The sequence below is a fragment of the Protopterus annectens genome, chromosome 1.part0 (assembly GCF_019279795.1).
Source record: "Protopterus annectens isolate FY-2018-M chromosome 1.part0, PAN1.0, whole genome shotgun sequence".
Taxonomy (NCBI): Eukaryota; Metazoa; Chordata; order Ceratodontiformes; family Protopteridae; genus Protopterus; species Protopterus annectens.
This window is the reverse complement of record NC_056725.1, coordinates 783,041,464-783,055,589: the sequence shown is the minus strand read 5'-3', so window position 1 is coordinate 783,055,589 and position 14,126 is coordinate 783,041,464.

Below are 14,126 nucleotides of genomic sequence, written 5' to 3'. Positions count from 1 at the left end.
AATTCTCAGTTCGAGCGTCTTCTGTGTAGCGACATGCGTGAATGGGCATTCCTTCGTTGAAGGTTGTGCATTAGATCCAGCAGGCCAGTACGTAAAAATCTACTGCCAATCATTAGTGGACCGGAGTTCTGCTGTGGCGACCCCTAACTGCGAAAAGCCGAAAGACACAAACAAACAGGACAAAGGAGACCACAGCAAAAATTTCAAAACATGAGAGAGTTACCAGAGGGCAAAAAGGGATGAAAATGAGTTTCTCTTTTGGTAAAAGCAAATGTGTGCACTTCCATAGAATCCTGAAAGTAACATGTGATGCACTTGCTTTGGTGGTAGGGGCAGAGCAAGGCATGCTGTTACATGGATGGTGGTGAGTGAGACCTCAGCAGGCACATTAGAGGGGTAGATGGGGGTTGCTGTAAGTAAAAGAAAGTGTCACTGGGATTGTTATGCATAGGAACAGAGTAGGAAAGGACGAAAGGGACCATTGTATTGTAGGACACCTTGTAGACTGAGAAACAGGAGCTATGCTTCACATTGGAATGATGCACATAGCTTTGATATGGGATAGTATGAAATGAGTAAGCTGCTGTGTCTGTTTGGAGGTTGGGGTAGCCATATGCAAAATGGAGGAGTGCATTTCCCATCAATCTTGGATATCAGTTAACTAGAAGTAAGTCTATACTTCAAACTGCATGTTTGTTTGTGAAGGAGACCCCCTACAGTCTGTGCAGCAGTGCAGAGGGTGTGTTGTATGGAACAGATGGGTTAGATCCATTACAAGAGGCTGCAGAAAAGTTTGTTAATGCACAGTCTCACAGAGCTCAAAATGCTTAGCTGTAGGAGAGGGGAGAAAATAGAAAGCATCATTCGTAAAGTGCTTAAATTAATACATGGTTAACATCTCAACCAGCTTATTTATATAATTAGCTACATTTCCCTCCCCTTGTGTCTGTTGTAGCTGTCCATAACTAATTGTGAATTGTATACTAATAATATATCTTACAGGCTCCATAACAAGCTATCAACTCTTTTGTGATAGCTGTATGTAACTGTGATCACAAAACAGCAGTATCTCTCAAATGTGAACATTTGCATGTGAAAAATAAGTAAAAAGTGTTTATGCAGGGGAGCGAGCCCACTACACCTCCTACTGTCAGAGGCTGCACCCCACACCCCTGCTGCTTACATATTTCAGCCCCGAGATCACTGCATCTCAGAGAATGGAGAAACATCTGAGATACTGCAGCTTCAGTCTTTTGGGACAAAACGCAGCAGTCACACACCAGTGAGCACATATAAGAGAGTTATTCACTAATGCCTGAGTCCCTTTCTTAGACTATCTTTCCTCCCATTATCCTTTTGACATTAATAGCAATATAGCCATAGTTGTTATTCTACGTTTTGTCCTTGTTCAGCTCCAGCTGCAATTTCTACCCCAGCCTTCCACCCCCCCACCCCACCAATCAGTCCCTTTATCCAGCTGCTCTCTGACTTTTGCCCACCATCAAATTACCTTAGATTGCCTTTTCTTTGCGTGGTATACTCTTATTATTTGCCACTGTGCTCGCTTCCTCTCCTGCTGTTCTCATGAAACACAAGTGCTTCATTTTTCTTACCTACCTCTTCCCACATCCTGATTTCTCCACAACAAACACTGCCTTTTAGTTTACAGCTATTTATATTCAATTTTTCCTGCCATCATCTTTAGCGATATACAGAAATGATAGCCCTCCACAAGCAGTGTTACAAGTCCCTCCTTCCTGCTTCTACTCTACCATGAATCTTTTCCAGGCCGGTGTACTTCTCATCCTCATTGTTTTCTACTCTGCTTGCAGAGTTACTTGATAAGGCATTGGCCTCCTAAGCCAAGGAATGTAGGTTTAAGTCCCATTTGGGGTGATATAATCTTGATAGAAGTGAAGCTTTTGGGGTTGGGAGGGTAGCCTAATGGTTAAGGTGTTTACCTTACAAACGCAAAGTGCAAGGTTTGAGTCTCATAAGGGATAATTGGCTAGGTTTAGAATGGCTTGTAAGGGCAGTTAACCTAGTACTAAGCTATGAACTATGAACCTATATCCATTTGTTTATAACCTAACAATTTAGGAAAGAAAGTGTCTATTGTCAGTGAAGATCACTCAACCCTTATTGAACAAAATAATACCTCTCACAATTATAGAACTTTGCATACAAGTATTCAGCAATCTGAGGATTCATAGCATATAATAGTAAATAAAAAACAAAGAAAGGAAGACGTTCACAACAAATAACAAGGAAGAAAATGAAACTGATAAATGTCTGTAAAAAGAATACGTACTAAAAAGAACACTGCTTTGTTATGGAACACACAGATTACAGGGAATGATAACATTTTTCTACCCATAGGTGCCAGAAGCTGTTGAAGATGGGGGGGTGGAGGGTGAGAGGGGCACTTAGTGATCTAAAAAGGGCAATTTTTTTATAACTATTTACTACCACAACATAGGTTCACTTGGAGGACTTTTTAAGCTTAGCCAATTCTTTTTTGGTGCTTGATTCTTGAATTAACATTTTCTGATTGGTCTTACCTATCCCATGGCTGATAATTGTATATTAGCTCTAGTGAGAATAACTGTGATCATTCCAGAGATAATTTGAGAGGACCCATATAAGGGAGGCAGCATTTAGGAACTGCCTCTATCCATTTAGTGGCATGAGTGGCAATCCTGCAGCACATTTTCTATTACCCATCCATAGATCCAAGTTTCATTTGAATATGGATGGATAAGCTTTGTTTTATTTTTATGGATAGTTTGTTCAGGATTGAAGTAATTATGGATATAAATGAAACAACTCAGACTTCTGTTCTTTAAAGGTATTCCCCTTTTCAGGATGTTCTGCTTTGGAGTCTGCATGCCAGACCATGCTAATATAACATAGAAATGCAAGAAAATTATGCCAACAAAATGGAGAATAAGAAATATTAAAGGAATCTAAGTCACCTTATGTACCTTAGATCTTGCTGTGGATAAGGGCTGGAACTTTTCAGGACAGCGATTCATAAAGCAGCTGATATGTATCTTGATGATTTTATACATATTAAATGATCTTCAGCAGTGTTCTGTTAAAAATACAAAAGCAACATTCTCAGTAAGACATTTTCATAGCTAGCTAGTACAAAATATTGAATTCTTAAATAGTGCCAAAGTGTTATCTGAATTAATAGCAGAAGAAGCTCTGTCTATTTTTAGATACACATCATTGCATAACTGTGTAAGTGTATGCCGATTGCTGTAATTTGGAGTCGAACAGCAATGGCTTACAAAGACAAAGGCTCAAGTACAGTCTTACATTTTCTTCTCCTGTAACTCTACTTCAGCATTTCTCTTATTGCAGGTTTCCTCCTTTGCAATGTTTTCTCTTTTTATCACTTCTCTCCCTTATAGAGTCTGGGTTTGCAACCAAATAAATGTTATAAATATAAACTGTCTTTCGGCTTTTCCTGGTTAGGGGTCGCCACAGTGGAACTCCAGTCCGCTAATGATTGGCAGTAAGTTTTTACGGTGTCGAGTTGCTAGCCCAGCACCCAACCATCAAGGAAGTCACACCCACAAATGCACACACCTACCTGCATGTCTTTAAATTCACTCGACCATGGGGAGGACATGTAGACTCTGCACAGAAGGTGCTCCAGCTGAGAAACAAACCAGAGAACCTCTTGCTGTGAGCTGACAACGCTAACCACTGCACCACCGCAGCCTCCAAAATACAACAAAATAAACATTCTGCCACCAAAGTATCAGTTAGAAATTGTAAAGATGTATGCATTAAGTCTGAATACCTGCCCTCATTTCTATAACAGAAGCAACAAATTCTATTACCTATCAATTTGCGTTGCACGACTCTTTATGCCTCTGTCTCTGTCCTATTCGTTCAGTAAGATGTTTTAATTTTGAAAATGTATAACTTAAATTTGTGTCCTATTTAAATCCCCCATGCCTTTCCTTTCCTACTCCTCTTGCTATCCTGGCAAGTTATTTCTGTATATCAAATGATCATCTCCTTCATGATTCATCCAGAAAATAGTTTTTGCAATACCCAAGTCACGTCTCTGATATGAATGTCAGGATATTATTCTATTCTTATGAAAATAAATTGTAAGCCAAAGACCAGAGGGGTGCCAGTATTATACTGTAATATGGCTAGAAGACAATTCTCTTGATCAAGAAGGACATTTAGAGATACCTCTGAAAATTCAAACCTTTACGATGGATGTTCCTAAATTAAGTATTAACTATTATAGACTCCTTTGACTGACAAATTAATCCCCCTTTCTGTGACCATTCGACTAAATTTAAAAATATGGATACGTTTGCCCTGACAAATAAATCCTACAAAACCACAATGCATACCATAGCTAGCTCAATGGCCACTCCATTAATTTAGGTCCTTCACTTTCTCAGATTAATATATCTGTATTAAAAATCTTGTACACTGCACACAAGACAGATGGCTATCATAAAAACTCTGTTAGACCAGTTCACTTGTAAAACACATCTGGAATAAATCTAATCTTGAAACTGATTTATATTTATCAGCAAATAAAGTCTTCTAACATTAGTGCAACAATTAAACTTATCTGTAATTAACTTCAAGACTAATAAATTTTGTCTATTCAGTCAACCCTATCTGAAATCAAATAATAAAAACCAAATCAGAATATAATCAGTATGCCAAGCAAACACATATAATTTAGTGCAAATGTAATTTACAGACAATCGTAATACTAAAATGTACACTTATTATGAGGCATAAATCTTATAACTTGAATCTGAAAGATTTCCTGCTCATGGATCACTAGCAAAAACATTTTGCAGCCTTTTCCTTGTATAGGTGCAGGAACAGTTCATGCTCAGAAGCGAAGAACCATAAACTGAATGTCTTGAGCTCTGCAGTTTGAACTTTAAAAATCAGCTTCGGAAGTATGCCTATATCTAAAGATTTTGTTATTTAGTCTGTACTGGATTAATTCTTTGACTCTGCTATACTCCACCTATTTACAGAATGGGACAATACTTTTAAAGTCATTTGTATTATTGCCCCATTTATATAGCTGAGCAACTCAAAAAAAAAGGAAAAATTTCTGTTGTCTCCAGAGTTGTCAGTGGGACATTTTATAAGCTACTGCTACAAAATACTGATTTATGCTTGAAAAAATAATCTATATTTCAAGGAAACGGATTACTGTAACATCAAATTAATATCAGGTGGTATATCGTGGCCAGGAGCATCATTATATTTTATCAAGTTGTCCAAAGTCACAGATTAATTCTGAATAGTGTAAGGATGTCTGCTTCAGCTTAATGCTTTAATTTTTTGTCACCTGATTTATCTGACAATTTGGTGACTGTATGCATTTTTGCTTGAAGTTTTTGTGTGTGTGTGTGTGTGTGTGTGTGTGTGTGTGTGTGTGTGTGTGTGTGTGTGTGTGTGTGTGCGTGCGTGCGCGTGCGTGTGTGTGTGTGTGTGTGTGTGTGTGTGTGTGTGTGCGCACACGCGTGAGGGAGAGAGGGAGAGAAAGAGAGCGAGGCCAAATTCGCAAATAAACCGATGGGTTTCTTAACCAGTAAAAGAGTTTTAAACAACTCTGCAAAGAAAAAGAGAAAGTTACATAGCTATTTGTTGCCATGCTGCAAACATGCGGTAGGGTTTGGTGATATACAGGCTGATATTTACAATGGTATACATTCATACCACTGGAGCTTTTGACCCATGCTAACAGATTGTAATAATTATAATAACTCACTCTGAGAATGGTTTTCTTCATTTCTTCATTAAAAACTGATCAACTCAGTTTAAAAATTAACTGACACGCACACATGCGCACATGTACCTGCACACACACACACGCACACATGCACACGTACATGCACACACACACGCACACACACACACACACACACACACACACACACACACACACACACACACACACACACACACACACACACACACACACACACACTCTGCATAACCGACCTGCTCAGCCTGCATAATGGACCTGCTAAGCACAGCCTGCATAATGGACCTGCTCAGCACAGCCTGCATAACAGACCTCCTCAGCACAACCTGCATAAACGGAGCACACTCAGCACAGCCTTGGGGAAAACAGACAAAATCTCTCCTTCCCTCAGCCTGCACATAAACAAAGCTTCCTTCCAGTGCCTAAAACACATAAACGGAGCTTCCTTCCAGCTTAGCCTGCTTAACAGCAGAAATGGAGCAGACTCAGCACAGCCTTGGGGGAAATGGATAAAATCTCTCCTTACCTCAGCCTGCACATAAAGAGAGCTACCTTCCAGTGCATAAAACACAGAAACGGAGCTTTCTTCCAGCGCATAAATGGACCCTTGGGGGGAAACACATAAAATCTCTCCCTACTCTGGCAGCAGTATTGATGTGATCAGAAATGCAGCAGCAGGTTCAGTGCACTTTTGTGTTTGAATTTACGTTGCACACATGGGTCAGCCTATAGGTCTTACAGCTGTAAAAGAGTGGAGGTGGCGCTCCCTCCCTTGCTCTCTGGTTCCGGCGCCTATGTTTCTACCAGAAAACCTTCAGTCTACAGAAAAAGGCATCATTTTCCAAAAGAGAAGATAGAAAAAAGAGGCAAGTAGTAAGTGAAAATGAAGAAATCAAACATGGAATATGGAAGTATTGATGAACATTACTGTTAGAGAAAAAGAGGAGAGAGTCAGAATTCGACAATGTGACTCAAGCTGTGGATGTACAAAGCCAGCTGGATGAGAAATGTGTGCTTGAAAATGTAATAAGCAATGAAAACAGTGGGATTAATAAGACTAATGGTGATGAAGAACATTCCTTTCTAACAATTGTCAGAGCAGATATTAATGAAGTAGAAGATGAAGATTTTTCAGATCTGGGCAAACATATTCTTATAACTGGCGATTCAGTTATTAGAGAAACTGATACTTAATCTGCAGAGAAGATAATGAATGTTGAATGGTGTTATGCTTGCCAGGAGCAAAAATGGAAGATGAGAGAAAGGCATTAGAAATCTTTAATGTAAGGAAGTATGGATCTGTTTTTATTCATGTTGGTCCAAATTATCTCATCCACAATAACTCTCTAACTGTTCATAGGTAGGTACTAGGCTATCTGCCTGAAGGCATTTATAAGCATAGCTGGAATGTGTTGGCTTTTGCCGCCCCCTTAGATTAGTTCCCTGTGCCTCTGTCCAGCAGAGCCATTGAAGTGATCCCTGGGGTAAACTTTCTGCTTCCCATCCACTCGTCAAGGTTTCTCTTGAAGAGGGTTAGAGAGGAGCTCTCCCAATTTAACAATCCACATTTTTTCTTTATTCGTTCATAATTCATGTAACACATGAACCTCATTGCTCTTAAACCTGATACGGTCAATGACCATGAAGCTAAAACTCCCTGTGGGATGTTTAAGTATGTGTTTATATAAGGAACTTGAAACCTTTTTGTTTCTAATATCACTTGTGTTCACCGACCCTTAATTTAAAGGGTCAAGAAGTTTGTTCCACATAAAATGCTCGACAGCTACATTGAGCTAAGTAAATAACCCAGCTAGTACTACAGATGGCAAAAAAGGAAACATTGAAAACATGTGGAGAATTATGGGAAGTAAAACTGTCTGACTTGAGCACCCTCGGACAATATGAGCAATGCCCACATTGATGACAACCCAGCAAAAATTGCCCAGTTACTGTAGTTTGAATGGGGGGATTAGGAAAATGATAGTACACCCTTTTATAATGACTGAATAAGGATCCCAATGACTGCCCCTTTCAAAAGGAATAAGAGCACCGATCCTTAATATAATTATTTAATATGTTATCTGACTGTAACAGGTGCCAATGTCTTTGGATTATATTCATGAAACTTCTAGTGTTTCTGCCATAAGTAGTGACCAGTCTGGGCTCCCAAGATTGATTTGTGCACTTAAGATGATATGTTAACAACTGTGACCTATCTTATTGGTTAGCAAACCGACTGGTCCTAGTAATGTCACCTGCTTCATATCCCCTGTTCTTAAATTTGGCTATTAGCTCTTGCCGATGGTGGGAATATGTGGAGAAATCAGAGAAAATTCTCCTAATACGGAGAAATTGTGATTTGGGGATGTTCCTGATGACATGTTGTGGGTGGAAGCTTGTGGCATGAAGTAGGGTGTTGAACTGAGGAAACTTTCTAAATACCTCACTCCCCAGAGTTTCTGATTCAGTTCTCCTAATCGACACATCCAGGAAAGTTATTTTAGATCTATTATAAGTTAACTTAACTTAAATTCAACACCCCACTTGTTGGAATTCAAATATTCCATATATTCAAAAAGAAATGCCTCATCCGCTCTCCACACCAACCAACAGTCATCAAGATATTTCCTCCAAATATCTAATTCATTCATTAAAATGTTATGGTTCATATCATAAATCAATTGCTCCTCCACGTAGGCCATAAACAGGTCCACATATATAGGGGCAAAAGAAGCCCCCATAGCAGTACCTTGAATCTGCCAGAAACACTTATCTTTGAAATAAAAGACATTGTGGATGATTACCAGTTTGGCCATACAAACCAGAAGAGTGTTGAAACCTGGTTTGTACATATTCGCCCGATCAAGCCAATATTGCAAAGCAGTGAGTCCTGCCCAGTGGGGAATACTAGTATACAAGGAGGTGACATCCAAAGTACATAAGAACCAGTTAGGTTCCAGTTGCATATCTGATATGATGGCAAGAAACTGCGTGGTGTCCTGTATCCTCGCCCGTACCAAGGGTAATAAAGGTTTCAAATATTGTGTAAGGAATTCCGACAGGGGCTCCATCAAAGAGCCTCTGCCAGAGACAATTGGTCGACCAGGCAGTCTATTGGGATCCTTATGCATTTTCGGCAAGAAATAAATGTATTGTTGTCTGGGGTGATTGACCTTGAGGTGATAACAGGTATCATGAGAAATGATGCCTTCCTCCTCTGCTAGATCCAAAAATGTATCAATGTCTGTTTTAAATTTACTGGTTGGGTCAATAGACATTGCCTTATAATGAAATTCGTTAGACAGTTCTCGCTCTGTCTCAGCTTCATAGTCAACCCAATTCTGAACCACCACTACCCCATCCTTGTCCGCTGGCAAAATGGCAATGTCATGATTCTTAATAAGATGTTCAACACATGACCTTTCTTGTTGGTTAAGATTATCCCTAATCATATTATACTTGCTCAAATTCAAATGTAAATCTTTAAGAACCTCATTTTGAAAAGACTGTACAATGGGTGACACTGGTGGCTTGAACTGTGACGGTCTAAATCGAAAAGTTCCAAGGCCAAAACAATCAACCTTTTCCCCTTCCTGATTGTGAAAGAACAATCTTAAATTAAGGGTATGACAAAAATTGACAACATCTTGTGCAAAATGATGCTCCAGAACACAAAAACCTGGCACAAAATCCAAACCTTTATTTAGAACCTGAAGTTGTTGTTCATTAAATGTAACAGAAGATATATTGTGTACATTATTCACTTCAACATTCAAATTTTGGTCATATTCTGGAGAATCACCCCAAGATCTATGATGTCTTTTGTGTTTCCTACCCCTCCCCCATCTCTGAGATCTGTGCCTAAAGGGATCCCCCATGTCAACTTGTGCTCTAAATTGTTCCTCTTAGAAACTGGTGAAACTCTGGTGTGGCCATACTCCCAGTCTGTGTTTGATGACGATTCATCCGCAGAAGTTGCAGACTCCCTATCTCTTTTCTTAAGTATAGACCTAGGTCAAGAGACCCTAGATTTCTTGGGGGTTTGAACAGATGTAACAAATTTGACCATAGGACGCACCTCAAACGGCTTGCCTCTATCATAGTCTCCCACATCACGAGTAAACTTTTTAATTTTTCTTTCCTTCAACCCAGAATCCAATTCTAACAGATCCTTGTTAAGTTTATCAATACAAATGTTGTAACATGGGAGTGATGAGAACTCATCAAATCCTGTACTTAAACTCAAAACCTGAGTTGTTTGTTCTTCCACCTTCCTCTCATAATAATTAGTCAATATATTGACAAAAATCATAGAGGCCTGTTGCTGTGCCTCAGACCATTGGGCCAAAAGACAGTCATCTGGTTCAGCAACCATAGGTTGCAACCTTATTCTTAGTCCCCTTGGGGCAATTTTGCTCTGTTGATATGCCCGAAACAACCTGAGATGCCAAACATTCTTCCTTAATGTAATAAGATTTTTGGTCAACTTAGTAAAAGCTGATCGACAATCCTGAGTGGGATCCTGAACTCCAGAGCCATTATTAACATTACCTGACCCCAGGCCAAAAATGCCTAAATCCCCAGAGTCCGATGAAAGACCCTTAATAATAGTTGCCAAATCCATCACCGACCAAAAAGACCACAATATAACCAGAGAAACCAAATATAGCCACTGTCCACAAAGGTCAAATTGGAGTACAGTATTCAAAACTGTCTCATGCAACTGATACCATAAGTGTACCAAAATCAATATGTTGCTTTAGCTCTCCTCACCAAATATAAGACATCAAAAAATGGCCAGCATGGGTACAATAATAGCCAATACACTGCACTCCAAAAATGAGTGCTCAGTTGTTCAGTGTTTATGATGATATAGGAAAGTTTAAAAGATAAATCAATCAAATTAAATGACTATTTGCAATACTTGCTAGACACTTGAATAGGTCCACTTGAACAACTATGCCTGCTACGACACCCAAAAGTCCATAAAATAGACCCCAAATGTTGACCGTAGTAGTGGAAGAACCAAAAAAGTGTGTACAATTTGGTCAGTGATGTAATGAAAAAAAGACCAAGCCATAGAATTATAAACTTGGATCTGAAGTCCAACACTTCACTCAAAAATCAGGACTATACAATATTCATCCCCAAAACCAAGCTAATGGGACATAAAATCAGGACAGAACATTGTATTATCCTCCCCAATAAATCCAAGACTCTTCGTTGTAAAAAATAAACTTGAATGTTAATAAACCCAATATTTCCATATACAGGGCAGTCTGAAGTAATAGAACCTGTTCCTATCCCATATAAGAATAATGTAAAGGATTCCCTTATCTGGCAAAAATTGGATGGTAATATATTGTTTAAAACAATAAACCTGAACCATAAGGACATAAAGTCAGGCCAAACTATAAATGCATATACCCTAAACCATAATTATGTAAGGGTAGACATCAATTTCGAAATGGACAGTCTGTTACAATATTAACATGTTCGAACATTAATAATCAAAACATATATCAGAAATCGAACACATGTATCAAACAGTTGAACCATGTATCAACCTCAATTAAAACTTAGAGTTGATAACAATCAAGTCTCAAAAATTTGACATAATGCGAACCATATGTCCAATATATAGCACCTAACAATGTAAAAGTACAATCAAGCAAACCGTGAGATACAAGTGCCCGGAATTCTGGTTATATGAGGGTAAACCTCTGTTTTGAAACAGACAATCTGTACAAACATTCCTGATCGAAACATGTATAAAGTTAAGCCCGTGTATCAGACAATTAAACCATGTATCAACCCCAGCATAAACCTAGGGTTGAAAACAACTGATCACAAAGAAATAACATAATATAGACCATATCTTGGTTAAAAATAATTGAAAATTTGAGACACTTCCAGAACTATATATATATATATATATATATGTAACAAAAATTGTCTGATGTTAATGCAATATTGAGTCCACAAGTCAGACTGTTCAAACACTTGAACCCTGATATTCCAAAGTGGATGACTATGCACTTTTTGGAATTTAGCTTGCGGCCATGGTTTTGACACCAGTTATCTGTCTCAATGAGACCCTTTTGGAGGATGTCTGTGTCAGCCAGAGAGTCAATTATAGCCCCTAGCTTGCAGTTGTCTGTGAACTTGGTCAGCCATAGTCCTCCTGTGCTTGCCTGTACCTCTGAGAAGTATATGCCAAACAGGAGGGGTCCAAGGACTGAGCCCTGGGGAACGCCACTTGTAACTGGTTTAGAGTCAAACCTAGCTCCCACAACTCTTACCATGTGGGTTCTGTCCATGAGCCAGTTGGTAACCCATCTCGTGACATAGGGGTTTATGTTCAGGCTGGTGAGCTTGTCTATGATACCTGAGTGTGGAATGGTGTTGAAGGCCTTTGCGAGATCTAGGTAGGCTGTGTGGACCACCTTTACCTCGTCTATAGCCTTGGTAACTTTCTCAAAGAAGTCCACCAGGTTTAGGAGGCATGATCTGCCCTTAACAAAGCTGGGTAGGGTCCAGTGTTTGGAGGTTCCCAATGTCTCTGTTAATGAGATCCATGATGATGCGCTCCATAGCTTTGCAGACCAAGCTAGTCAGGCTATAGCTCCTGGGGTCCATTGAACTGTTGCTGTGCGCCACTCTATGGGCATGTAGCCTGTGGAGAGGCTGAGTTTAAACAGTGTGTTTAGGTGACGGGTTAGTTCATCGTTGAGCTCCTGTAGGACGCAGCCTGGGACACTGTCCGGTCCCATTGATGCTGTGTTTTTGGCTTTGGAGAGGGCTGTTTTAACCTGAGTGTCTCTGATTCAAGGGGCACTACATTCTTCTGGTATAGTTATGGGCCATTTTGGGGGTGAGAGGGGGGAGAAGTTTGCACTGAACATGTCTGCCAGGATGTTGGCTATATTGGTCGGTTCAGTGTATTTTGTGCCATTCTACACTAACTCTGAGCAGGTCTGAGCATTGCCACTTAGATTCTTGACATAGCTAAAGAATGCCTTGTGGTTATCTTTGGAGTCCATGACAATTTTTCTTTTGAAGCTAGCCTTGAATGATTTTATGAGGGAACATAGTTTCTTGCTGATACTGATCAGGGATGTCTTCCCTTCTTGGGATTTTACTCTTTTCTGTACTAGTTTCCTCCTTCTATTGTATAGCTTGTTTATGGCAGGGGTCCACCAGACTGGTTTCCTTTTCTTGGAGGAGTGAGTCTTGGTTTTATTTGGGATAGCACGATCCATGCTTTCTTGTAGGTGCCTGTAGAGTGCATTATTAAAGGATTTTGCAGCTTGGACAGCATTATTCTTTAGCATGGGGGCTTTGAAACTTCCCACCTCGGACTTAAGTAACGTGAAGTTTGCTTTTGAAAAGTTTCTCACGGTGGTTTCTTTGACCTGGGGTGGTGGTGGAATGTGAATATCCAGAGCGATTAGTTTATGGTCAGATCTAACCAATGAGGGGTTTACCTCCAGTGTGGAACACCGGTGGCCCATGTTGGCGATGACCAGGTCCAATATGTTGTCACCTCTGGTGGGGGTGTTGACCAGTTGATCCAGGGCATTTGAGTTTATAAATTCTAGGAAATGCTGGGCAAGGGAGTTTGTACTTGAATAGTTCTCCCAGTTAATGTTTGGGTAATTGAAATCACCCAATATCAGGGTGTTTGGTAGGACCTTTATGTTTCCCAGTGTTTCCAGGAATGTGGAGTGGTGGTCCTGGGACATGGTGGGCGATCTGTAGCAAGCTATAATTTGAATAGCAGTTTTGCCCATTGTTAGTTGCACGTGGATGATCTCTGAATCATCGTGCTGTGCCACTGTGTGGGTATCTTTGATGAATATGGATACTCACCTGCCTTTTGTATTTCGGTCTGGATTTTGTGGCCAAAATGTATGGTGTGAGTTGTAGTGTGGTAGTGCTGGGGTGCTTTCTGGATCCTTAAACCAGGTTTCTGTTACTGCACATATATCAATTTTCTCCATACTGAGGAGTGCCTTGAGTGCATGCATTTTGAGGTTTAGACTTCTGGCATTGAGTAGCATTACCCTCAGTTTTTTGTTACTTGTGCTATTTACGGCGGTGGGTTTGTCTTTTGAGCCTTGCTTAAAAAGGCACTATGGGGGTGGCAAGAGCCTTGGCCAGTATTTGAAAGCCTAAGGGTGACAGATGCAAGTCATCTCTAGCGAAGCAGCGTGGCTTGTTGAGCATGTCATCCCAGGCTGACAGACACTGGATCCCCTTTGAATGACACCAGAAGCTTAGGGAACTTACAGCCCTCTTAGATAGCATAGCTTGTACAGGTGTTAAGATGTATTTTTCACAAATCACA